Raw genomic sequence first — 26,071 nt, forward strand, 5'->3', positions numbered from 1 at the left:
CGATTTATTGAACAATAATACACATCAATTCATTAGTAGATCTGAACATAAAATAACATCAAAGAGTCAACACATAAAACTGTGATACAATAAGATAACTATGCACAAGAGACAAAAATGATTTCTGGTGGAAACCTCGAAGGGACAAAAACCACCCTGATGTTGTTGCTATGCTTCTCTTCTTTTATTAATCTTCAAATGATATTCTCTTACATCATTTAGCTAGCCACTACTAGCTAGGAGCGACAACCACTACTACAACTTGTTCCACCTCCAACTAGGAATCCCCAACTCCCTACCAATTTTTTGCTAGCCACTACCACCAAGGAGCCACTACTCCTATCTTTGCAAGCCACCACTTTCTAGTGGCCCCAACCACCACGTTAGCCTCATACTCACATAAACAATCATTAAGTCCAGATTGAATTGTAAGTATTCATAAAATAATGAAATTATGAGATTGTTAATAATGAAAGTAGACTTACTCTAGAAGTCTATAATTTTCTTGGGACGACCTTTGGCTCATTTGTTGACAGTTGGTTTTGTTGATGGATTTATTTCTTGCTACTCTTGTTACTACTAGCATCTGTTTTTCTTGTAGCTATTACTAAGTTCGTTTTTCCTTTATGCAACTTGAGATCTAATTTGGTAGCGGTATACTTTTGGTTTCTCTACAATTGAGTGGTTTTCTTGTCTAGATCACTCCTCAATGAAACCACTTCAACTTCTAGTATTTCACACCGATCTTCCATTTCTTTGTACTACTTCCACATTCCCTCTTCAACTTACCTTACTTCTTCCAATTGAGGTTTTAGTCTAATGTTTTCTTCCTTGAAGGTACATTCATTCTCATTAAAAAATTGAAGTAAATTTTGTTGGTTTTTGTTCTCAGCTGCAAGCCTTTAAATATATGCTTCTAGGGCCACGATCATGCATTGCTCTTCACCTTCATAATTTTTTGAATCTGATTTCTATCGAAAAGTATTACCTCCACTTCTACCCAAAACATCAATCTTAATCGATTGGTTATCATCTTCTAACCCATCAATGTCAAGAGAATAATTGTCATTACATGTGCAAGGAAATGGGAAATTAGATGTAAGATGACCATTTGCACCATTCTTGATCAACCAAAAGAGGGGTTCTTCTAGATTTGAAGTATTTCTCGCCTATTTGTTGCCCTTCCCTTTCTAAGACCGCTTCTTCTTATTTTTGGCCATAGTTTCATGATTTAATCTTGAGTGTTCAAGCTCCACTAGAGAGAAATGACTCTAATACCACTTGTTGGAAATCAGATCACTACTAAGAGGGGGGGAGGGTGAATCAATAATTATAGCACTTATTTAATTTTTAACTTCTTTTTATCAATTTATTGAACAATAATACACATCAATTCATTAGTAGATCTGAACATAAAATAACATCAAAGAGTCAACACATAAAACCATGATACATCATCAATTACCATGCACAAGAGACACAAATGATTTCTAGTGGAAACCTTGAAGGGACAAAAACCACCCTGTTGTTGTTGCTCTGCTTCTCTTCTTTTATTAAATCTTCAAATGATAATCTTTGACATCATTTAGCTAACCACTACTAGCTAGGAGTGACAACCCCTACTACAGTTTGTTGGACATCTCTAGTTGAGAATCCCCAACTCCCTGTCAAATGTTTCCTAGCCACTACCACCAAGGAGTCACTATCCCTAACTTTGCAAGCCACCACTTTCTAGAGGCCCCAACCACCATGTTAGCCTCATACTCACATAAACAATCAATAAGTCCAGATTGAATCATAAGTATTCACATAATGAAATTATTAATAATGAAAGTAGACTTACTCTAGAAGTCTACGTATGACCAAATATGAGGATAATGAGAGTTGGGGTTGAAGATCACACAAAATCAGCTAAAATATCTATGAAGATATTCGATAGAAATATTGTGGAAAAAATTGTGGAGGAGATTCAACTAATTAGCCAAATTGATAATTTGTTATGCAAACCTCAATTTTATAATACAAAGTCTGATGTGTTAGTGAATAATGTATCATCATTATTTGTGAATATACATTTGAGCGTAAATCCTTTTCCACTAATTATCTTGTCTTTGATATTATCATTTTGTTTTCTTTTATTATTTTCAATTGGTATCAAATCACTATAATTCTGAAGGGCCTGATTTTTCCATGATAATGTTCCACGAGAAACCATGAATCTGAACTGTGATCTAAATATGTGAATATGGACGCCATGAATTTGGAGGATGTGTAGATCCGGCTCGGATCTCCAAAAAATCAAATAAAATTGAAGACACGCTGGGTTATTTTTTTTTTTCTCTTCGACTGCGAAGGATACAGTGTATGGGTGCACATCAGCAATTTCCATCTTGCAGAGCCAAATATGCCTTTACTTTCCAACACCCTTAGAGGCCTTGCAGATGACAAAGAAAAGCATATGCAGTTGTAGCTTCTCGCCACACAATTTTTGTTAGCTTGGTGCATTGTTTTCCTATAGTACTCTATAAATCGGGTCCCAGCAACATCAAGCGTTGATGATTGGATCAACTCTTGCCTATTGGTGAAATGCCCAGATAAAGCACCCAACAAGTGTTGCAGCATCAAGGCTCCGAAGGTTGGATATGCCTTAAAACCTTGTAATGAGGAAACGATTATGTGCGCTCGCCTGTTCCATGAGTAGCGTATTGGGATTAAGTTTGTAGTAGTGTATTGGGATTAGGTTTGTAGTAGTGTGGTGTCCTGTTAGAATCAAAATCAGCTACGTGAGGGCACAACTTTGCTTGAAGGTGTGGCCTCCAAAAATCAAGTTCTCCAACCTGCAATCACAGTTATGTGAATTTGATCCATCCATGCAAATCACCAGAAACAAATTCTGAATGTGTAAATGTGTGTTTCATAATCAAATCATCAATATGTTGTTGGATTGAATCTTCATGGAGTTCGTGTAGCATTAAAGCCAAATCTGCGGAGACATTGTGTAGAAGCTGGATCTGCATGAGCCATGGAGCAGCGGTGGATGCGATCTGTGCATGGATTAAAGATCGCTGAGCAGTGCTTTTGATGGAAAATAATTGCTAATTATCAAGGTAAGATTCCAGCAAAGAATTTTGAAGGTATTTTAATAAGATATCAACTCTACGCATTGTAGTGCAACCATTCATAACAATTTTGGGGCCACCTTTGTGGTTCAATATCATCCTCGGTGTCTGGAAATTCCATGGGTGTAATGCTTGAATGAAAGTGAGACAAACACGAAGCGCGTCTAGAGCGTGACCAGAGTTACACCCCGAGCATGAATTTGTGATAGCCTCAAAGTACACATAATTTTTTTGGGCTGATGTGTGAGCACCATTTGGAGCTGGATGATTAGATCAATTTTTAAACATGTTCTCTCCTTCAAATCCCTTTCCAAACTATGAACATTCATATTTACATGGCATGAGTAAAGTTTTAAATGCATGTAAAAATTTAGTGTCACAAAAAGACAAAATATGCACACTTTTAAAAAACAAAATCTCCTTTTAAAGTGGCAATTTCAATATAATGTAAAGAGGAGTAATTGTAGTCCTTATAGTCTGCCATATAAGATAAAAGCAATAATTTTGTGCGGGAGGTATAAGGGTAAATTTAAAATTTTAAAAGTAAAGATGGAGATATAAGGATTCATAAAATTGCATAAAAAATCCAAGTGAATAGAAAGGGGATTTTGTATTTTTTAATTGAAGAGGTATTTTGTATTTGGACCCACCTGAAATTGAATAGGGGTATAAGAACGGTTTTTCTTGAAGGTCAAAGTTGAGGTTAAGTTAGTCAATAAATTAAGTTAAGTATTTTTTGTTATTAAATTATTGTAAAAACTCTTTAGGGTGCATTTTTGGTGGTATTTGACACTTTCATTATGTTGAAGCAAAGATTAGGCGAGCAAGTTCAAAAGCTTAAGTGAGTGAGTTCAAAAGTTCAAGAAACTGAGCTCAGGAGTTCAAGCGAAAGATTTCAAATGGAGCAAAGTATTAAATTGTTAGAGTTTCTGAACAATTTGATACTATCCACTGTTGAGGTCACAATGAAAATCAATAAATCCACTCTTGATGATATTAAAAGGCATCTACATTATGCACATGAGAATGTTGAGTTTCTCCAACTTGAGTCACAACTACAACAAGATGAGATACAACAGAAGGGTTATAATTCTTAACTAGTTTCAGTTCACGACAACCCTCTATTTGAAGATAATGATAATGATGATAAAGCTAATGAATATCATAATTCCAAGCCATTCAACAATACAACTTCAAAAGATGAAGATGATTTCAAGCCACTCAACAATACAACTACAAGTGTGGAAGATGTACACGATAAATTTTAGCCTTCTCTTTCCAAGCCAATCATCAAACCATGGGATCAAATTAAGTGCAACAAAAATTGGTATGGTTTAGGATATGACAAAGATGAAAATAATTTGCATATTCTTGATTATTCAAAACAACCAAGTTCATCAATGGAGGATTTATTGAATAAGAAACATTGGAAATCAATGAGAAAGTTAAAGAAAATCCAAAATGTCAGCATTGTCAAAGAATTGGTCATGTGGAAGATCATTGTTTTAATCTCCATCCTTGTCACCATTGTGGCAAGAAGAATCACTCATCAGAGAGATGTCACAAACAAAACAAACCAACCAAATTGAAGATTAATTATGCATTGATTGATCCTTGGGTGTGGTTATCAATAGTCAAATGATTATATATTTTTTATCACAAAATTCAATCTCACATGAAGAGAAATATTATAACCAACAATGAAAAGAAGATGGTACTTTCATGTGTCTGAAAGGGGAAGTACAATAGTGAAACTCTCCTACATCTTAAGGGGGGAGTTCAAAGTAAATGAAAATGGTTATGGTCTCTCCTTTCATCTGAAAAAGAGGGGAATTGATGATGAAATTGAAATTGAATTGATGATGATGGTTTTCAGACTGAAAGTTTCGACAATACAATTTTCCAGTGGCCATCAAATTTGCTAGTGGGAAAGAAATTGAGATGTTGATTGAGAGTAAATCAATTCACATGGATGGTCATTGGACCTAGAAAAGGATAGATGAATCCTTTTGCATTGCATCTTGGAATTAGATTGAGTTGTCAAACATTTCAGGGATGTGTCAGACTTACAACCGATTCACTTCTCTTGGTATGCTCTCTTCATAATAGAGTTTTTGATATCCAATTTTGGTGGTTTTTTAGGCAGTTGTTCATTGAGGCTCAACTTAGGAGTTTCAACATGAAGAATTGGAGATGGTACTAGGCTCTTACTATAGACTTATGATTGATGGGGGGATTGTTAGCCTCATACTCACATAAATAATCAATAAGTCCCGATTGAATCATAAGTATTCAAAAAATAATGAAATTATTAATAATGAAAGTGGACTTACTCTAGAAGTCTACGTATAACCAATGATGAGGATCATGAGAGAAGTTTGGAATGAAGATCACACAAAATCAACTAATATATTTGTGGATTTATTCATGGAGATATTGTGGAGAAAGTTGTGGAGGAGGTTCAACCAATTAAGGAAATTAACAATTTGTTATGAGAATCTCAATTTTGTAATAAAAGGCCTCATGTGTTATTGAATAATGTATCATCATTATTTGTGAATATACATTTAGGTTTAATGCCTTTTCACTAAGTATCTTGTCTCTTGATATTAGCATTTTGTTTTCATATATTATTTTCACACCACAAACTCTCTAGGGCCACATTTCAAAATATTTCAAATTGGACGCCAAAGCAAACAACTGAATTCTGCATCAAATAATTAAATCAGTTTTGTCTGCAACATAATATCTCCTCAAAAATTCAGACTAACAACATATATTCAAACTCAATTCACTCTATCAAACCCCTTACAATGGCTCTACAAATGATCAAATTCAATTATACAAATATCACAACAAGTAGCTCACGCAATATAAAAAATATCAATATACAAAAAATATAATCCATGTGCTATCCATGTCCTCCATATCTACTACCACAATCATTTTTCCTCTCTCACATCAAATCAATGCACTACTACAGTTTTTCACTCTATCTCTTCATTGTCTACATGAAATACTAATGAGTACCTATACAACAATCTCTGATTTATTTTTGATATTTAGTGAGCTGCTACAACTGCATTACTCCTCTCTCAATTATCTCTCAATGGCTCACACTCATCATACATCCAACCAACCTGAACTATTCAAAGCATTCTCCTATAAAGAATTTTCTGGAGTGATTAATATAACAATTACATTCTAAGTAATGGAGCACTCAACATCTCTGTTCATAGAAGAGAATTGATCCAATATTTTGAACATTTCTCCTCCATAACTTGATCCTCTTTGATATTCATTGAATGCAAGAAATTTTCAACTTTAACCACTTTCTAGATGAAGAGTAATGTTTCATGACATTTTTCAACAAATAACATGTACAAATACACTAGAAAATACCCATGGAATTAGTTGAGTGCACACACAATTTGAAATTTCCACATATAACTATTATTGCGGGGATTGAACTATCTCCCAGAGACGATTGTCACTAATACAATATGGGAATCCCAGAGACTATCATGTTATTTTTCGCTCTGTTGACAACTACCTTCTAGAGAATATACCATAACACTTGAAGTTTGTACCTCCCACCACCAAATTTGCAACTCAACTTCAGGAAATTAATATCCAATCTTGAGACACTATATAATGATCATAAAGGATCATACATTAGACTAGTACAAGGCATAGAAACAATGATTACAAGGAAAATAGTTATGAATACTTGTTGACATCAATGCCAACACTATAATGCCAACAGATGCAATAGGCACATGTTAACACATAAGATCATGTGTAATATGTGTTAGCATGCATGACATGTATTTTAACATAACAATACATTATTTGATTTATGTGGCTCAACATCCATATTAATTAGTGCCACGAATACATTTGCATTACCATATAGTATAAATTGAGACCATACCATTGTATTAAGATACTACCACATCATCTCTACTGCTGCATTGCAACAAAGGGGACCTACTTCATCATCATGAAACTCAACTAACCCTAAAATAACCTCACCACACTTGCGGGAAAGACAACTCATAACCGACAAGGAGGGAGTCCAACTAGAGATTTAGTGATTATGTCTTAATATATTCCTTCCTATGTTACTTTGTATATTTGTTTACAAATAATTTGAATTGGACCATTGTTTTAGGATTTTGGGAAATAACCTTGAAAACTTACACTATTGTAGTATGTAATTGCTTCTACATCCACCGTGTTTTAGGTCATTTCACTTGTGGACTCCACAAGTTTTGTTTCCTCCTTATGCAGTCATCAAAGTCAAGTGAAAGAAAATTCCAAGGTGGTCGAACACTTATATTAGTCTAAAAGGAAACTGACGATACATGACAACATCGATTGGATTAAAAAAATGTTCATATAAGAAAAGGAGGATATTCTAGGTGATTTGAAAGGTATATAGAAATTTCAAAGGGAGATGTTCTAGAAGAAGGTCAGGCTTTGGAACCCTTGCCTCATCCTAATCTGGACATGGAGCATTTCTATTCAATGTGATTGGAGAAACCACAAGGAGCAAATTTAGAGCCTCTCTAGTAAGGATTCATTTTGGAATAAGGTATGTCTATCTCAAATTCTTTTTTAAGTTTTAAAGATGCATAAAAAAGGAATAGGCCATCAACTCAATTAAACTTTCCATCTCTCTTTTGTTCTTCCAAAAAGCTAGATTTGAGGAATAGATTCAACCTCAACCATATGTAGGGCATCTTATATCAACTCTACTCAATGTGACCAAAATGATTAATCAATCCTTTTAATTCTCAAGTCTAGCTCTAGTTACATAAAAAAAGGTAGGGTGAGGAGGTTCATAACGAAGTTTTATTTCTCATTTCAAATACAAAATTTCTAACCATAATTGTTAGCCAATAGTATTAAAATATTCTAGTTTAGGGAGCTTCAAGATTTGCTTTTAGGAATCAACTGTCAATTGCCAAGGTCAAAATAGAGGTGTTGTCAAAGGAACTTAGCTCAAGTGGTATGGTTCATGATTTGTGTCCTAACTAGTGTGGGTTCAAATCTCCAGAGAGATGTTGGCTATTATGGCATTTATGAAATATTGGTTCTACTAGGTGGAATAGTGACAACCGTTTCTATGAAGTTATCTATTTAGTGACATTTATTTCTACGAAGTTATTTGTTGTGCCTAGTGGAATGTACTCATTACTGTTTAAAAAAAAGAAGAAAAAAATGAATAAAAAGAAGAAGAAAGAAAGTGTTAGAATAATGAAAAAGGTTGGTAATCTTAATGTGTAGTAAAGATAACAATTTTTTTTTTGTTTCATTTTGTTTTACAAGAGATATTGGAAAACAAGGATAAAATAGATAAAGCAAGCAACAATTTGTTTCATCTTGTTGTTTTTACTCATATTGAAAAATTTAAAATAAAGAAAATGTCTTAGTTTGTTTTTCCTTTGACAATGGTTAGTCCCTTCTATATTTTAGTTTTTTTGGCAATCCTACTCAAGAGATGTTTTTGGAGAATTTGGAGTGCTCTCTCACATACCACAATGGAACAACTATCATGAACAACCTTCTTAAGGTTTGTGAGCAATAATTACAACAAATACTTTATTATAATATTGTGTAGGAATAGTTTCAATCAAATCTATTATTTTACTGAATTTGTTATCTACTTGTTGAGGCCACAACCCCCCATAATTTTATTTTACTAAAGATATGGGGACCATCTATGTAAATTTTGGTCATATCCCTTCTTTCATGCTTTGATTTTGCTTTATTTGCATTTTTTTGCCAGCTTCCCTATGACTCTAATTTTGTTGAGTTTGGACTTAAAGTTTGAAAATAACGCTTATTCAAAGTTTGGTTGAATTTAACTCTCTAAACTTAAAAATGTAAAAATGTATTCTACTTTATGTTATAAACATATAAATAAAATTTAATCAGATTAATTAAAGTAATTGTAAATTATTTAATTTAATTAATATTTTTTTAACTAACCTACAAAACCACTGCAACAAAGAGTTAGTGTATATATATTATAACCATAAATAAAAACTTTATATTAAAATTTAAGTATTGTTAAAAAATATATATATAAACATGATTTATGACATCATCCTGCAAACCTGCACCCCAAAGATTCAAATGTATTCATTTTCCTCCCAGATATAGTCAGCCATGGTATGACGTCAAAGTAGAGCGTTGAAAGGCCAAGTGGGAGGAGTAAGAAGCGTTTTCACAATGTTTAAGGTGGAGACTTTATATAATGTTGGGTAACTTTATTTCAAAGATCTGTAAAAGATGGGAAAGAGGTCCGAGTACCAAGTGGGCCTCCTCCCACATCTCTATACTCATTAATCCTTTATCATAAAAACCTCTGTTTTTTTTTTTATACGACACTTCTGATATTTATTAAATAAAATGTGTTTATTTTTATTTTTATGTGTTATTTAATTTAAGCTTAAATTAGTTCTTTTGAATTTAGATTTTATTATATATATATTGATGAGCCTCCAAATTAAGACCCATCTAATGTTTTTTAGGTACATAAAGGCGATATTAAATCTCTTCTTCTATACTTAATAATGTTTTTTTAGCTTTAATATGTTCTTAGGAAGGTTTAGAGATAATTGCATATTATGTGCCTAATATTATTTATTTTTGCATAATATTGAGAGAATATGGAGTAAATTTTGAATGAGATAATATAGGGACTTGCTCCCTACTACATGATGGACCAAGATTGGATAATAAATGAACTGAATATCATGAAATTATTGACAAATTCTGGAGCTCCACTGATTGAGAAAATCTATGGATGTGTTCCCTATAATTTAATGAAGATTCCTAGTGTTGAGAACCAAATACACATTTTGAGGGATTTTAGAGGGGAAATCTAACTCCTTTCAAGGAGAATTCTTCCTCATCTATTTGTATAAGTACTAATTCGAATTTTCCTCTAGGGGCATGCATTTATTAGTCTTCTTGTGGAGAAAACTTGTTATTTAGCAACCCCACTTTCATTTCTAGCAGGGATGTACTTGGATTGATTCAAATAATGAAGTTTGGTGTCATTTTTAGCTTCTGATGCTTGGTTTCCTTCATAGGAGTTTGAGTTTCCTTTGGCTTGACCATCCCAGGAGCCCCAGGGCCCTCTTGTACAATTTATTTATTTCTTTTGAATGATTTTTTCATTTACATCTCTTATTTCTAGATTTACTATTTATGCTTCTTTTGTTGTAGGTGATATTGGTTAAATGATTAAATTGAGTTGTTATGCAGTTTATTTACAAATTCACAAGCATGATGCATCCTTAGAACAACTTTGAAAGTCATATTCATTTTTGAATTGCTTGGATTGGTTTACTAGTTCATAAATCTAGAATTTTTGGGAGTGCCTTGTAGCAAAATAGTAGTAATTTTCTGCTATTTTCAGAACATGTTAATGAGTTTCATTTGAGTTGATTCCACTTGTATTGGGTCATAAAAACATTCAAGTTAATAAAAAAATTTACCCCATAAAATTTTCACTTTATTAGGTTAGGCATTTGGTAGGTTAACTAGCTCACTAGTTCTTGAATTTCTGATTTTTAGAGTAGTAATTTTCTGCTATTTTATAGCACGTGTTGGCAGGAGTATTTTGGAGCCATTCCACTTGGAACAAAGTCCTAAGACACTCTAATTAATAAAAAAATAATTTCCATCTCATTTTCATTTGATTTACTTAGGCATTCGACAAGTTATCTCACTCTTGTAGCAAAACAGGGCCTCCTGTAGCATGCGCAAACTTGACCAGATTTGCTAAAAAAACTTGATTTTTATCCCTTAGGTTTGAATAATGACCCCTAGAATTTAAATCCATGATTGAGGAAGACCAAAGATCACTTAGGATTTTCCTTTTTGGGTAAATGAACATATTTATGAATTGGATAGCACAATAATGATTTCCCTGATTGCCACATGAAGTATCTAATGAACTCTGTCAATGGATCTAACCTCTTTGGAATGTAGTGATTGATTACATTTTCTTTCTTTCGTGCATATTATATTAGTTTACTTTCTTTATTATTAATCTAAGTTTTCTATTTCAAGCATTATTATTTCCATTCCATAGACTAGGTTTCCTTTTCAATACAAATTTCACATTCTACAATTAGGCTAGTCTTGATTTCATCTTATTCACTTCATTGCATCAGATCAATGAAAGAAGGACACACTGCACATATAATTTCGACATCTCTGAGGTTTGTACGAACCCTGGGTTGATAATTTAAGTTGGTAAACTTAGGAGTTGCAACATTCTAGTTGAATACTGAGGCTCATCACTTTTTGGCATCGTTGTTGGGGAGGTGTCAAAGTATGCATTGTTTTCTTCCCTAGTTGATTATCTTCTTTTACTTTCTGCAAAAACACACAAAAATTGCATTAGGCACCTTTCATTTCAAAAACATAAAATTGCATTGCATTAGTGTTTTCATTCAAAAGAGAATCATAAAAACAAAAAAAAAAAGTTCTTCAATACCACACCCCCCATTTGATCACATGGTGCAGCAAGAGCCACATCACCATCCACTTTTGCAAGTAGAATAAGAGGAGGTGACAGAGAAAGTAGGAGAAATGGATGGAGATGATGATAATGAGGAAGATACTCTTGGATTTCCCATTCAAGATATTGATATCAGTGTTCATATGAAGAACATCCCTCCATGTTTCCTTCACAACTTCCATGGTATGAGGTCAAAAGATATGAAAACCTTTCACTTTGAATTTAAAATCCTTTGTAGATCTTATGGTTACTTTTTTTTTTTTGACAAGATCGGTTATGAGATATATTTCAAAAAAGGATTTTAGAGCAAGCTCCATTTACAATCATCTTTATGCCATGACAGATTAAGCAACGAGAGGGGTACCCAGTCCCTTATCTCGTGCTTAATTTCCATTCTTCATATATTCTAGAGTATTGCCAGACGAATTTTCCTACTAAAAAAGCGTATTTACATAACATAAGTTCCCAATAAGCTTATGGCTTATTTACTGAGTGATCTTGTATTGCATTAGTTTTGTTGTTGTTGATGAGTGAATTTTCTCCTTCATTGTTGTTGTTCCCGCAGTAATTCACTGCCTCCTGTAGCTTCTTGCATTTAATTTTCAGTTCCTTTATCTCGTGGAATTGTGCAGCCATATTTTTCTTCTATATGCTGGACTCCATTCTCATCTCATTTCTTAAGTCCTTAAGATACTGTTGCAGCCAATTTATCATTACTTTGTTTCCTTTGCATGCTGAGCATGCTTCATTCCTAGTTGCCTTCTCGACTTGGTGAGACTGTGTCTGGCTGCTTTTTCCTTTTGCACTATTGTGGCTACGTGCATTTCCTTGCTCCATCCTTACTTCATTCTGATGGACTCTTTTGAAGACTTTTTTATGAGCTGTGGGTAAAGCCTTTGAAAGAGAAGAAACTTTTTTTACTAAGAGCCTGCAAGAGTGATGAGGGGAAGGAAGAATATTAAACTCAGTGATATAGGTCAAGAGAGAAAAGATAAGATCAGTGAAGGATGGGAGGGCAGTTGGCAGAGAGGTTGTGAAATCGCAGCTGAGCGGTGGCCCGGGGAACAACGTAGGTGCTGGAGGATAGGCTTCTAGCGAATACGCAGGTTCTGATGATTGATACGCAGAGGGGGGAAGAGACTGCAAGGAAATGAGTAGAGCAGAGACCAAAGATTCTTACCAGAAAAATGTTGCCTGGAGATTCTGCGGGGGAGAGGTGTTCAGTCCCGAGCCTGGATCGAAGGGTTATAACCGATACCAAAATTGCTAAAATAGTAATGCGATAGTTTTCTTTGCCAGCCACCACTGAAACTGTTAATCGATAAAACTGATAATGAATATAACTGAGTGCTGAAATTGATAATCGATTACCTGAGAGCTCAGGAGAGTTTGAAAAGAACCAGGAATGTTGCTGATCTTCAGTCCATGCAGGTGCCTTATTAACTGCTACGTAGAGTGCCGAAACTCTTGCTATCCAGTGAGTTGGGCCTCCTGCGTTAATTCCTGAGGATTTCTTTGGGCAGCGCTGGCTTGGATATCGCGCCTCCTTGCCGACTTCTTTATTGTGTAGATGCTTCTAATCTGATTTCTTGTTTCCCATTTCGTTGGATTTGCTTGCTAATTTTTCTCTGCCTTTCCCTTCTATAGCCCACTTTCTTTCTTGGCAATTTTTTTCTTGCTCATATTCATGTTGATTTATGTTGCTATTTTTGCCAATGCTTGTTTTTTCCTCCTTTTTTTCTCGCTTTTTCTTTTGTCTTTCCATGTTTTTCTGAGATATTTTTTGGCTATTTGTTTTTTGATTTCCAGAGTTTTTTGTTTTTTTATTTTTTCCATAATTTGTCTTGCTTTGTCCATTTTTTCCCAAATGCATTAATATTCTCATATTCCTTTTGATCTTAAGGCACTGAGTGGTGATATTCCTCATTATTTTCCCAGACTTTTCCTTCATTCCTCTCCACTGCTTGATTTGCATAGTAGTCCGCTTGCTGATTGTCGCAACTCATTATATGTTTAAAATTTACTATACTAGAAGCTTCTAGATTCCTTCTTACTCTTTTAATAATTCTTCTCATATACTCATTGCTTGGAATTTTGGCTCGGGTCATTGTCTCAATTATGATAGCTGAATCTCCCAAGATTATTGGATTTTGAATTCCTCTTTTTTTAATTATTCTGTTGGCATTATGACACAGGTTTGGCACTATGACACAGGTGTTGTCCTTGATGGGAACTCACTTAGATGATAGATCACAGTTCAGGCTCTCAGAATGAAGGAAAAAGAGAAATACGCAGGTTCCACTTAACGAAGTCGCGTGTACACATGGGATCATCGATCCAAAGCTGCGTATGCGTATACACACACTTTTATGCAAAGAAAAGCGCGTACATGTGGGAAAACTTGTTTTAGTCCATGGTATCTAGCCCTTGGTATTTGGACCTATGGTTTTGGACCATGGCATCTCGTCCAAAGTTTTGAACCCAGGTATTGGGACCCAAGTATTGGTTCTAAGTAGTTTTGGACAATGGTATTGAATAAGGCCTAAGACTATAAAAGGGAAAGGAGATCATTAGGCAAGGGCACTCAAGTATTGAATATCTTATGAAGAGAAAGATCTAGAATACTGGTCATTGGATTATGGTGCATAACTGAATCTGAATCAAGGAGGAACCTGAGCGCTAGAATAAGGATAAGTTCTATTGATGGGTCAAGATCTCAACGCTTGAAGAGAAGTATCTTTGTATGATTTTGATCTGTTATATTTGGCGCATGACTTGATCTATAAATCTGATGATCTGGGTATAACTGATGTCTGAATAATTGAAAAGGGTAAATTATCTTTTATAGATCCGTACACAGGTTCAGCATAGAAAAGGTGCGTATACACGCTGGTTCGGTAATTCAAAACAACGTATACGCAGGTTTGCCTTAATACAACATCGTATGCATGCAGGTTCTACATATTGAAGTAGCGTACATCTCATAAAATATGTTTTAGCTACTTTTATTTATTGCTGCAATGTTCTGGGTTCAGGATTGGTTTTTGGTTACTTTTATTGTATTCTGGTTACAACATTCAGAGAAGTGATTGTTTGATTCAGTTTTTGGTTGGTGCAAAGGAGATTGGTTGATGCAGATATATTTGATATTTGATTGATGTTATTGATGGATCTAGCCTGAAAATTTATGAAACGTGGTCCCTGGAAGAAAAGAGAAGGTTTTAGCCTTCCGTAGGTCAACACCTACGTACTAGTACATCAACTAGTACAAGAGCTAAGGGGATTGTAGGTACCTTCCACGAGAAGCTGGAGAAAGAGAGAAGGTTGTAGCCTTCTATAGGTAGAAGCCTGCGTAGTGATATAAGACTGCACTAGTACAGAAATATTGTAAAAAGAAGTTTCTTATTAAAAGAAGATAGAGACAAATTGCAGCAGGTGGTTTTCACCCACATTGGGTTTCCACCTTATATCTTGTGTTCATGTGTGTGATGATCTGTTCTGTTTTACTGCAACTATTTACTGTTCTTATGGTTAATGAATTTCCGATGCACTGATTAAAGATCAACATTTAATGGATTAACTGAATCATAAGTTTACTGGATATACGCTAGTTGCTTTAGACATAATTGCATGTATACGCGGGTTCCCATAACTGAAGTAGTGTATATATATATATATATATATATATATATATATATATATATATATATATATATATATATATATATATATATATATATGAGTATGGAAATGAAAAAGTATTTGATTTGATAATATTGATTTATCCCCCCTCTCAGTATTATTTCCAACATATTCTTGTCCCTAAGAGCAAGCTATAAGCTTCTGCCTTATTATTAGATATTTGTCCCAATCCCCATTCGTATGTGACAATTTTTTTTCCACTTGGATAAAAAATTATCCCACCTGCTCCCGCCTTTCCAAGATTATTATTGGAGGCTCCATCAAATTGCATACAAATTCTATTTTGTTGTCTTTTCCAACTTTCAATTTCTTCCTCATTCATTCTCAACTTCCAGTTTTCCCCTGACCTTTCTTTTCTATGTCCCTTTTTACCATTTTTGTCTATTATGGCTTTGCTAATCCATTCTCTTTCTTCTTGTTGTAGTATGCTACAGTCCGTTGGAGAAGTTCCTTTTTCATTGAATATTTCTGACGTTAATGCCCATGCTTTTGATAATGTTGTTCCAATTCTAGGATTTTGGTTTTTAAAGATGCACCTATTCCGGGTCAACAAAATTAGCCAGCATAGGACTGTTGGGATACATTTCCAGATTCTTATAATTGTGTTTTTCTTCTTTGCAGCATAAGGATAGGCTTTCCCTAGAAAATTGAGGAATTCCGGCATTGGTTTACCATATTCTATGCTTACTTCCAGCGGGCTCAAGAGTTGCTTCCAACATTCTCTTGAGAATTTACAATCCTGAAACAAGTGTTGAATGGTTTCTTCTACCTGTTGACACAATGGACATCTTGATGGCCCATATATTCATCCTTTCTTTTTTAGATTTTTGCCAGTCAGGATCTTTCCTTTTAATAAGGTCCAAATGATGACTTTTATTTTGGGCAAACTTTCCGATTTCCATACTATTTTCCATGGTTCCCATTCTTGCTGATTGATTTTGTCTTGAAGAATTTTGTATCTAGATTTAACTGTATATTTCCCATTATTGGGATCCCAGAGGTAACTGTCTTCCTCATCAATATGAATTGGTTCTGCCCCCTTTAGATGGTTCTTGAGTTTATTCCATTTTCCATCCATGTTTGTTGGAATTGTTGACCTTTTCTAGTCCTTCCACTCCTTTTGATTCCATAGAGAGATTGAATGTAAGATATTTAGGCCTTTCCCACTCATCCACTCTTGAATGTCCTCCATTTCCGGGTGATACTGTAAAGAGTCTTTTCCCATGATTCTGTCTTCCCAAATCGAAGTTTTTTGTCCGTTCCCAGGTGCTTTGGCTATATGGCTGCCCATAATTGGAACGACTCTTTTGACTAGCTTCCATGCTTGGGTGATTTGTCTTATTGGGATGTTCCCATTTAGCAGATTCTCCTTGGAACCATTTAGATATTTGTTTATGAGATCTTTTTCCCACCAGCTCTCGTTACCTATTATAAGCCTCCAAACAATTTAAATTCCCAGGGCCGCATTCATGAGCCCAGGCAACCAAATAGACAATCCTCCTTGTTCATATGGTAGCACTACTTGTTCCCACCTTACCAGACTAAATTTTTTGTTTTCCTGCTTCCCTCCCTACTAGAGAAAACTTCTTAGGATTAATTCCTTCTGCTTATGAGCACTGGTTGGTGCCATGATTAGGACATATTGATATATTGGTAGTGCAGCTAGGAGGGCCTTAATTAATATCACCCTTCCAGCCATATTTAACCAAATCATTCCCCTTTTCTTTATCCTATCTTGCATTTTCTCAATTTGTTTTGTCCATATTTCTGCCTTCATTATCTCTTTTGATATTAGTAATCCCAGATAGAGAAAATGACTCCAGTTTTCCTGTGTTGGGATTTCCATGATTTGGGAAATTCTTTGCATAGTTCATGTTGGAATGTTCCATCCATAGATCTTGCATTTTGTATTCTTTAGAAGTCCTCCTGACACCTGTAGAAATGCATCCATTATTTTTTGAACCGTCTTGCTATTATTGTTGATGCTCCTCCCATCAGCAATGTATCATATGCAAATGAGGAGTGATTTATAGTCCTTACTCGTTTTGCTATCCTCAATCCTGTGATTGTTCTTTCTTCCCTTTGAGTTTCCAATGCTCTACTTAGAGTTTCTTCCATTATTATATATAAAAATGGTGATAGAGGGCAGCCTTGTCTGATACCTCTTGTGCTTTGGAAAAATTCACTAGGTCTTGCATTGTTGATAGGAGCTATCCAAGGGGTGGATATGCATTCTTTTATCACTTCTATTATTTCTTTTGAGAAGCCCAGTTTCTGGAGTACAACCAGTAAATACGGGTGGCTGACTCTATCGAAAGCGTTTGCCATATCTAGTTTGATTATCATACCTTTTTCTTGCTTCAAGATACTGGAGTGGACAACCTCCTGTACTATGATGACATTGTCAATGATTTGTCTGTTTAGGACAAACCCTCCTTGATTTTCTGAGATGACTAAGTGCAACACTTTCTTTATTCTATTTGCCACTATTTTTGCTATTATCTTGTAGGAGGAATTGCACAATGAAATGGGCCTGAACTTGTTAAAGGTGGATGGATTTGCCTCCTTTGGAACCAAAACCAGATAGGACGATTTTGTGTGACCTCCCATTTTATTTTTTTTTAAAGACCTTTTTTTCCATTCTTAAGAAATCCTTTCTTATTGTATTCCAATGATTTCTATAGAAGGCTATTGTGAATCCATCAGGCCCGGGCGATTTGTCCGGGTGAAGGCTCCAAATGGCCTCCACAATTTCTTCTTTTGTGAGGTCCTTACACATATCTTTGTTTTGTTCTTTTTTTATTTTCTTCTTTGTATGTCACAAAATTTCTTCATAATCAACCATTTCCTTTGTTGTTGATAGTAAATTTTTGAAGTACTTGTGCGCTGCTTTTTTTTATTTCTTCCACTCCTTTAATTTCCTGATTTTCCACTTGAATTTTATCTATCTAATTTCTAGCTCTTCTGAATTAAATCATGTTGTTATGAAAAAAGGTTGTATTCTTATCCCTTGCCTTAAGCCAAAGGTTTCTAGATTTCATTCTTGCCTCTTCCTCCTCTTTCCCGTTTTCTCTGTATATCTCCCAGAAAATTTAGTTCTCTTTAAGGTAGTCTTGCTTGTTTTCTTCTTTACTTTCTTTTTCCGCCTGCACGCTATCCATTTTCTATTGTAACTCTTTTTTCTTTTTTAATTCATTTGCCCTTGCCCACTCCTTTAGTTTGATTCTTACATTTTTTAGTTTTGTCTCCCATATGTATTGTGGCGAGCCTAATATTATTAATGCCCATGTTGCTTTCACTACCTCACTGATATCTGTACTGCTGTCCCAGATTGAGTTGTACTTGAACGGGAGTGGGTCCTGGTTTTCCATTTTTCCCATCGCTATTATAACAGGTTTATGATCAGAGGCTATGGTGTGGACGATTTTGGATTTGATAGAGCTGTACAATGCTGCTTTGTTGTCCTGGATCAATATTCTGTCCAATCTTTCTTTTATGTTACTTTTACCCACTCTCTTGTTATTCCATGTATATTTTCCATTGTTTGGAGGAATATCCAGAAGGCTATGTTATTCCAATATTCCTTCTAAAGAGTTTCTGGATGGATCCGCATGGAAGATTCCTCCAAAATTTTCCTCTGTGCTTCTGACCAGATTTAAGTCTCCTCCTAAAATTAATTTTCCATCTTGAGTTTGTTGTAGAACTTCCTTTATTGTTGCCCATCACTATTCTTTCTCCTTATAATGGTTGGGGCGTATATGTTTATCACCCTGTATTCCTCTTTTGTGTTGATCCTCCTCAGATCCATTAGGATCTAGTGCTGCCCTTCTTTCTTTCCCATTAATTCCCATATTTCTTTTTTCCATAATGTGCATATACCTCCTGATGCTCCAATTCCCTGAATTGCTTCCCCTTCATATTTCCTGAACTTTTTTTTTCAAAATTTTCGATTCTTGATTGTTTACTTTTGTCTCCTGGATCATAAGTATATCTGGGTTCTCATTTTTCAAAATGTCTCTTGTTGCATTTTCCTTAATAGGTGAGCCCATTCCTCTACAGTTCCAGGAGACTACTATCGTTATTTACTCATTGGGTGGTGCAGTGCTCCTTTCCCCTTGTGCTGGCTTTTCTCCATATTTCCTGTACTTTTCCATAGATAAGTGTCCATGGGTTTTTGTGTTCCTAGAGCCATTTATTTTGCTGCTGCTTCATCCCTTACTTCCTTATTTGTCATTCTTCCTAATTTTTTTTGGTTTTCTACATTTTGGGTATGCTTCTTTCGATTGCTTTCTGGTCGATATCCTGTCCACTGGGGGGGGGAGAGGTGAAATGTTTTATATACCTAGGGGGGATAATATGGGGTACCAAGGGAGGTACCCAAGGTAATAATGTAATAATGGGATGGGCCATAGTAATAAATAAGGTGGTTAACCCATGTCATGTAAGGGACCACAAGTAGTTAATAATAATGTAATGGGCTCATGGTATTAGTTGATGGTATGAGGGGACCATGGTAATGATCCATGGTATTGTATGTATGAGGCCTATATAGAGGCTAGAGACTCCACATGGGAGAGAGTGAATGAATATTGTATGAACAAGCATATGGTTTGTGGAGCATTCTCCTTCCTTAAGGAGTGAATGTATGGTGTTGCCCTACCTTAAGGGTTTGACAATAAAGAGAATCATTTCTATCTATATTCAATCTTATTATTCTTGGGTTTATTTATGTTATCATATATTTCTGGATTAGATCTACAACAATTGGTATCAGAGCTATAACAATTGGTATCAGAGCACTTTCTTGGGCAAATAGTGGAGATTTTTTTTTTTTTTTTGCAGGGTTTCGGGGGCGGCGACTTTGCAGGTCAGATCTGTACATTTTGGTGCAAGATCTGTAAAATATAATTATAGATCTGGATTCTTTGTGCAAAAATAGTCTAATTAAAAAAAAAAATCAGTTGAATCGAAGTCCGGATGAAGGAGATATCACTGATCTAAAAATCAGTGCGGTGCAGACAATTTTCAGGGCAGCGATTTTGCGGCACAGATATAGACGTCCTGGTACAAGATCTACAAAATATAATTGCAGATCTGGATTCTTTGGGAAAAATACCATTTTTCAAAAAAAAAATCAGTCGAATCGGAGTCCGGATGAGGGAGATATCGCTGATTTAAAATCAGCTCTTTTTGCAGAAATTTTGGTGACGGCGGGAGAGTAGCAGCACACATCAGAAATTTCAAGTGCCTGGATCAAGATTTCTACCACATGGGCAGATGCAAAATGATTGTTCCATTTCTAAAAACAGTTTATAATAGAGATTCTGAGCAATATTGACGAAACTATGACATTTTCAAATTTTCGCCAAAGTAAGTGAATTTTTTTCAAACCCCCTCTTCATGGAAACTTTTACTGGAAAAGATGATAGCCCTACTATTGAGGAATTCATACAAAACCTAAAGAAAATATTTGAGGAGAACTGGAAGTTTATGGTACCACTTTTTTTGAAAGAAGAGGCTACTATATGGTGGAACTCACTGGGCCATATAGCCTTGTCCAAATTCTCGGATGAAGAAATGGAAAAACTCCTTATGGACAAATGGTCTCAGACTAGAAAAGAAGATAAGGGGAAACATGTGGGGTTATTTCCTACTGGTATATCCTTATTGCAGGTTCATGGATTGATTCAGAAAGAAAAGATCATTGTTTCTATAAATCCTAGTTGCAAGCATAATCTTATAAATGTCAACTTGGCAAAAAAATTGCAAGTTCCAGCAAAACACATTGAAACTGCACAAGTTGATAATGAGGATGTTCAAGTGTACAAGGATTTGAAGATTTCTATGGATAAATATGTGTTGCATGGTGATTTTTATGCTTCAGAGATGGATAATATGGATGTTGTTTTGGGATATCCTTGGATGGAATCCGTGGGTACTATCAATATTAAAGTGCAGAAGAAATTCCTGAAGCTCTGGTATAAAAAGAAGAAAATTACATTACAGGATATTTCCATCAATAAGCAGGTAGAGCACATGGAGGCTGAAGCGGAAGATGTTCCAGGGACTGACATATCAGATGATGAGCCTTTGATGATCAATAATCAAACACAAACAGAGGCTGAAGAAGAAAAGGTTACAGGTGATGATACATCAGAGGAGGGCTCAGTGGTTGAAGTCATATTGAAAAAGAAGACACCACAACAGGCACCACAACAGGGTGAAGTAAAGAAAAAGCCATCGTGGGTTAAAACTTCAACATATCATCACCCACATCACCCCACAAGACAACCATCAAGATGGCAACCAATTAGCCACATGGACACCAACCCCCGCATGCTAGATGGAACAAAGATCCACCTACTACACATCTACACAGAAGAGCCACCACAGTCGACTTCCATCTCAAGCGAGCGAGGCACCAGCGAGATCGAGGGTTCACCTTTCTCTTGGATGGCTAGATGCACGTGCATGGTATCAGTGGACTACTCTTTTGAGTAGATCTTATTATTTGTGTTCTTCCCATGTTTCGGGGACGAAACATGCTTAGGGGGGTGGAATGTTATATACCTAGGGGGGATAATATGGGGTACCAAGGGAGGTACCCAAGGTAATAATGTAATAATGGGATGGACCATAGTAATAAATAAGGTGGTTAACCCATGTCATGTAAGGGACCACAAGTAGTTAATAATAATGTAATGGGATCATGGTATTAGTTGATGGTATGAGGGAACCATGGTAATGATCCAAGGTATTGTATGTATGAGGCCTATATAGAGGCTAGAGACTCCACATGGGAGAGAGTGAAGGAATATTGTATGAACATGCATATGGCTTGTGGAGTGTTCTCCTTCCTTAAGGAGTGAATGTATGGTGTTGCCCTACCTTAAGGGTTTGACAATAAAAAGAATCATTTCTATCTATATTCAATCTTATTATTCTTGGGTTTATTTCTGTTATCATATATTTCTGGATTAGATCTACAACAATTGGTATCAGAGCTATAACAATATGAGTCTCTGGGGGAAGGGGGGACCGCTGAGAAGGAGAGCGCGAGGTTCTAGATCTAGATCTAGATCTGGCGGCTCCAGGGGAGGGGGGGTTTGATGAGAGCAGAGGGTCAAAGGGTTTTGGCTTTCTAAGGTTACTTTTGGCGAGTTGGTGAGGGCTTCAACAGAATGAGAGGGCTGAGAGGCGGGATGTGCTGGTTGCTTATTGGCTATCTTATTTCGTTTGACCTGTTCCCATTTATTTTCCGGATCCTCAATTCTTTTCATTTTCATTTTCTCTATTTTTTGTACATCTATTTGCAAAATGACCATATTCATGACATACTTTGCATTTGAAAGGGATTTTCTCATAGTCTAGCTACTGTATATGCATCCACAGATCCACTTTTATTTTGATTGCTTCAGGGAGGCCTTTGTGTAGATCTACTTCCACGCAGATTCGGGCGCATGCATGCATGTTCGCTTTAGGCTCACATCTGTCTATGTATTTCCCAACTGCGTTTCCTATTGCTCTAACTGAATCATCTCCCCAGCAGTGGAGAGGTAGATGCGGTAGTATTATCCATATTGGAACATCGTTTGGGACATCCATTTCTGGGTCGAAGTCCGGTGTCCATCTGTTCAAATACAATCCCCTTATATCCATAAAATAAGGGTCGTTCCTGAATATCAGATTGTGATCCTCTTTGGTTTCAAAATGAAAAGTGTAGTACCCTCTTCCACAGAATCTGATTGAGATCTTCCTGGATATTGTTGCGGACCAGTTTCTTTCTACCCACTTTTGCATAGTTTTGGGTGATGGCCACAACCCAGTAAACTTCCTTGCTAACCCTGGCTCTGCAAGAGAGAGTGCTGCTTTTCTTGGAAGTGTTGGGGGAAGAGATATTTTTGGGATTTCTTCCATTCTTTTAACAAACTTTGACACTGACGGTCTATTCTTTGTTGGACCCATTGCAGAGATGAGGGACGCAAATGTTTTTTCTGTTACTTCTGCATCTTGCTGGTGGTTTTTTGGATGTAGATCTTTCTCTCATGGTGGATCCATATTGTTCAAACCCTAGCAGCTGGAGGCCGCTGAGGGCCACTACAATCTGAGGCAGTGTCTGCCTATTAAAAACTGCAACTGCGATCTCTCCTTCTTCTTTCTGCCGATCCGACCTCAGTGGTAAGGGTCACTGAGGCGCAACGAATGCTGCTTCACTCTAGTTGCTGCAGCAACAACTAGGGCTGCATGGTCTCCTTGCCATCTTGAAAAAATTTAAGACTTTTTGACATATCTTATGGTTACTTATTAAACACTAAAAAATTGAAATTGTTTCTAGAAACATTGAAGGATATAGCTCTTAAATGGTTCATGAGTTTAGGGATTAATTCAATAAGATAATGTAATGATATGCAAAAGATATTTCTAGAAAAATATAAAGATCATAATCTTAAACAATAAATATTTAGAATGAATAAAAAAAATATAAGATCCTTGAGGATCTAATAGAGAGGTTCATGTATAATGTTAAGAGGGAAGAATTACATCATTTAGGATCTGACACATTAAAAACCCTCTTACGTAGAACAATTAGAGATGAGTGGATTGATTTCCTTGATGTTATATATCTAGGGGGGATAATATGGGGTACCAAGGGAGGTACCCAAGGTAATAATGTAATAATGGGATGGGCCATAGTAATAAATAAGGTGGTTAACCCATGTCATGTAAGGGACCACAAGTAGTTAATAATAATGTAATGGGCTCATGGTATTAGTTGATGGTATGAGGGAACCATGGTAATGATCCATGGTATTGTATGTATGAGGCCTATATAGAGGCTAGAGGCTCTGATACCAATTGTTGTAGATCTAATCCATAAATATATGATAACAGAAATAAACCCAAGAATAATAAGATTGAATATAGATAGAAATGATCCTCTTTATTGTCAAACCCTTAAGGTAGGGCAACACCATACATTCACTCCTTAAGGAAGGAGAACACTCCACAAGCCATATGCCTGTTCATACAATATTCCTTCCCTCTCTCCCATGTGGAGTCTCTAGCCTCTATATAGGCCTCATACATACAATACCATGGATCATTACCATGGTTCCCTCATACCATCAACTAATACCATGAGCCCATTACATTATTATTAACTACTTGTGGTCCCTTACATGACATGAGTTAACCACCTTATTTATTACTATGGCCCATCCCATTATTACATTATTACCTTGGGTACCTCCCTTGGTACCCCATATTATCCCCCCTAGGTATATAACACTTGATCTCATGAGTAAAAGTGATATATACCAATTATCATTTGAAGAAAATTTTGAAATATGCAAATGCATATCAAGAGGAAGGGCAAGTGTAAGTAAATAAACATCAAGATTGGTAAGTCAAGCTAAACTTGGAAATTTTCTTGATAACTTTAAAACATAAATCCTTAGCAATCTAAGAGAACAAGTAGAACTAATAAGAATGCATGATGATAAAAAATAAGATGTTGATATTTATTTTGTCCATGCAGAATCACATGCTATAAATATTTCCCATCATTACCATGGTTGAAGGAAGTTTACCAAGAGGACAATGGAGCAAGTCAATAACCAAAGAAACTATTTTATGTAGCTCCACGAAGACGATGGCAGCCTAGTCAACCTAGTATGATGCAAGAACCTAATTCACAATTTCAAGGTTATGCACATCCATATCAAAGTAATTGGAACACACCCTTTTGTTCTCAACCTTGGCCATTTCAACCACAAAACCAATATTGGCAACAAGGTTGGCAATGACCTTGTGGGAGAGATCCACAATATTCTTAAAATTTTCCTCAATATCCTCCATACCCAACTCCATGATATCCCTACCATCCACCTCCATGATAAAAACAACCCCAACCACATTCATATCAAAGGTCCACTCTTACTTAACTACATGTACCACCATTTTCAAACCCTAACAATGAAGTATCTTAGCCCACTTACAATGCTGAGGTAAAGCACTTACAAAAATACCCTCTTGATCTAAATGGTATTCATCTTAGCTCAGGAACAATATTCTAAAAAAGATATTCTGTTGATGCCATTGAAGGACAACATTCACAAAAAGAAGATTCAAATGAGGAGACCAAGGAATCATGGACCACATTTAATGAAGAGCATTAATTGGAGTGTGAGAATGAATAATTTATGTTATGCTTATCATCGAATTCTTTATGTGTTCAAAAGACTAATCAACAAAAATAAGAAGATTTGAATGTCATGGTATAAGAAGACACAGAGGATGATCTAAATCAGCAAGTGGACCAGGGGTATCACAACTATATTTAAATATGGTTCCAAACAATCATTAAGTTGCAGCAGCACACTCTTCTACAAAAATTCCTGGTCTCATCCCAGATAAAGCAGTTGGTCTCTCACATTTAGGTACATGTAAAAGAATATATTTTGAGCTAACACATGAGTTTATCTGTGATCTTGACGTGCACATGGCTCCATTAGAAGTATTCCTATACTTGAAAGAGATTTTGTTTTTTTCAAGTAGAGTAGGATAGAAAAAAGAAACAAAAAAAATGAGAAAAGAAAAAAATAAGAGGAAAAGAATAAAGTCTCAAGTGAAAACCTTCTTTGAGGCACCTGAGATTGACTCATTGATTAAAAACTTCCATGAGGTCGTCAATGGGTTAGAAAAA

Source organism: Pinus tabuliformis, chromosome 8, assembly GCF_031772625.1.
Source record: "Pinus tabuliformis cultivar Carrire ecotype Pingquan chromosome 8, CPIR1, whole genome shotgun sequence".
Classification (NCBI taxonomy): Eukaryota; Viridiplantae; Streptophyta; class Pinopsida; order Pinales; family Pinaceae; genus Pinus; species Pinus tabuliformis.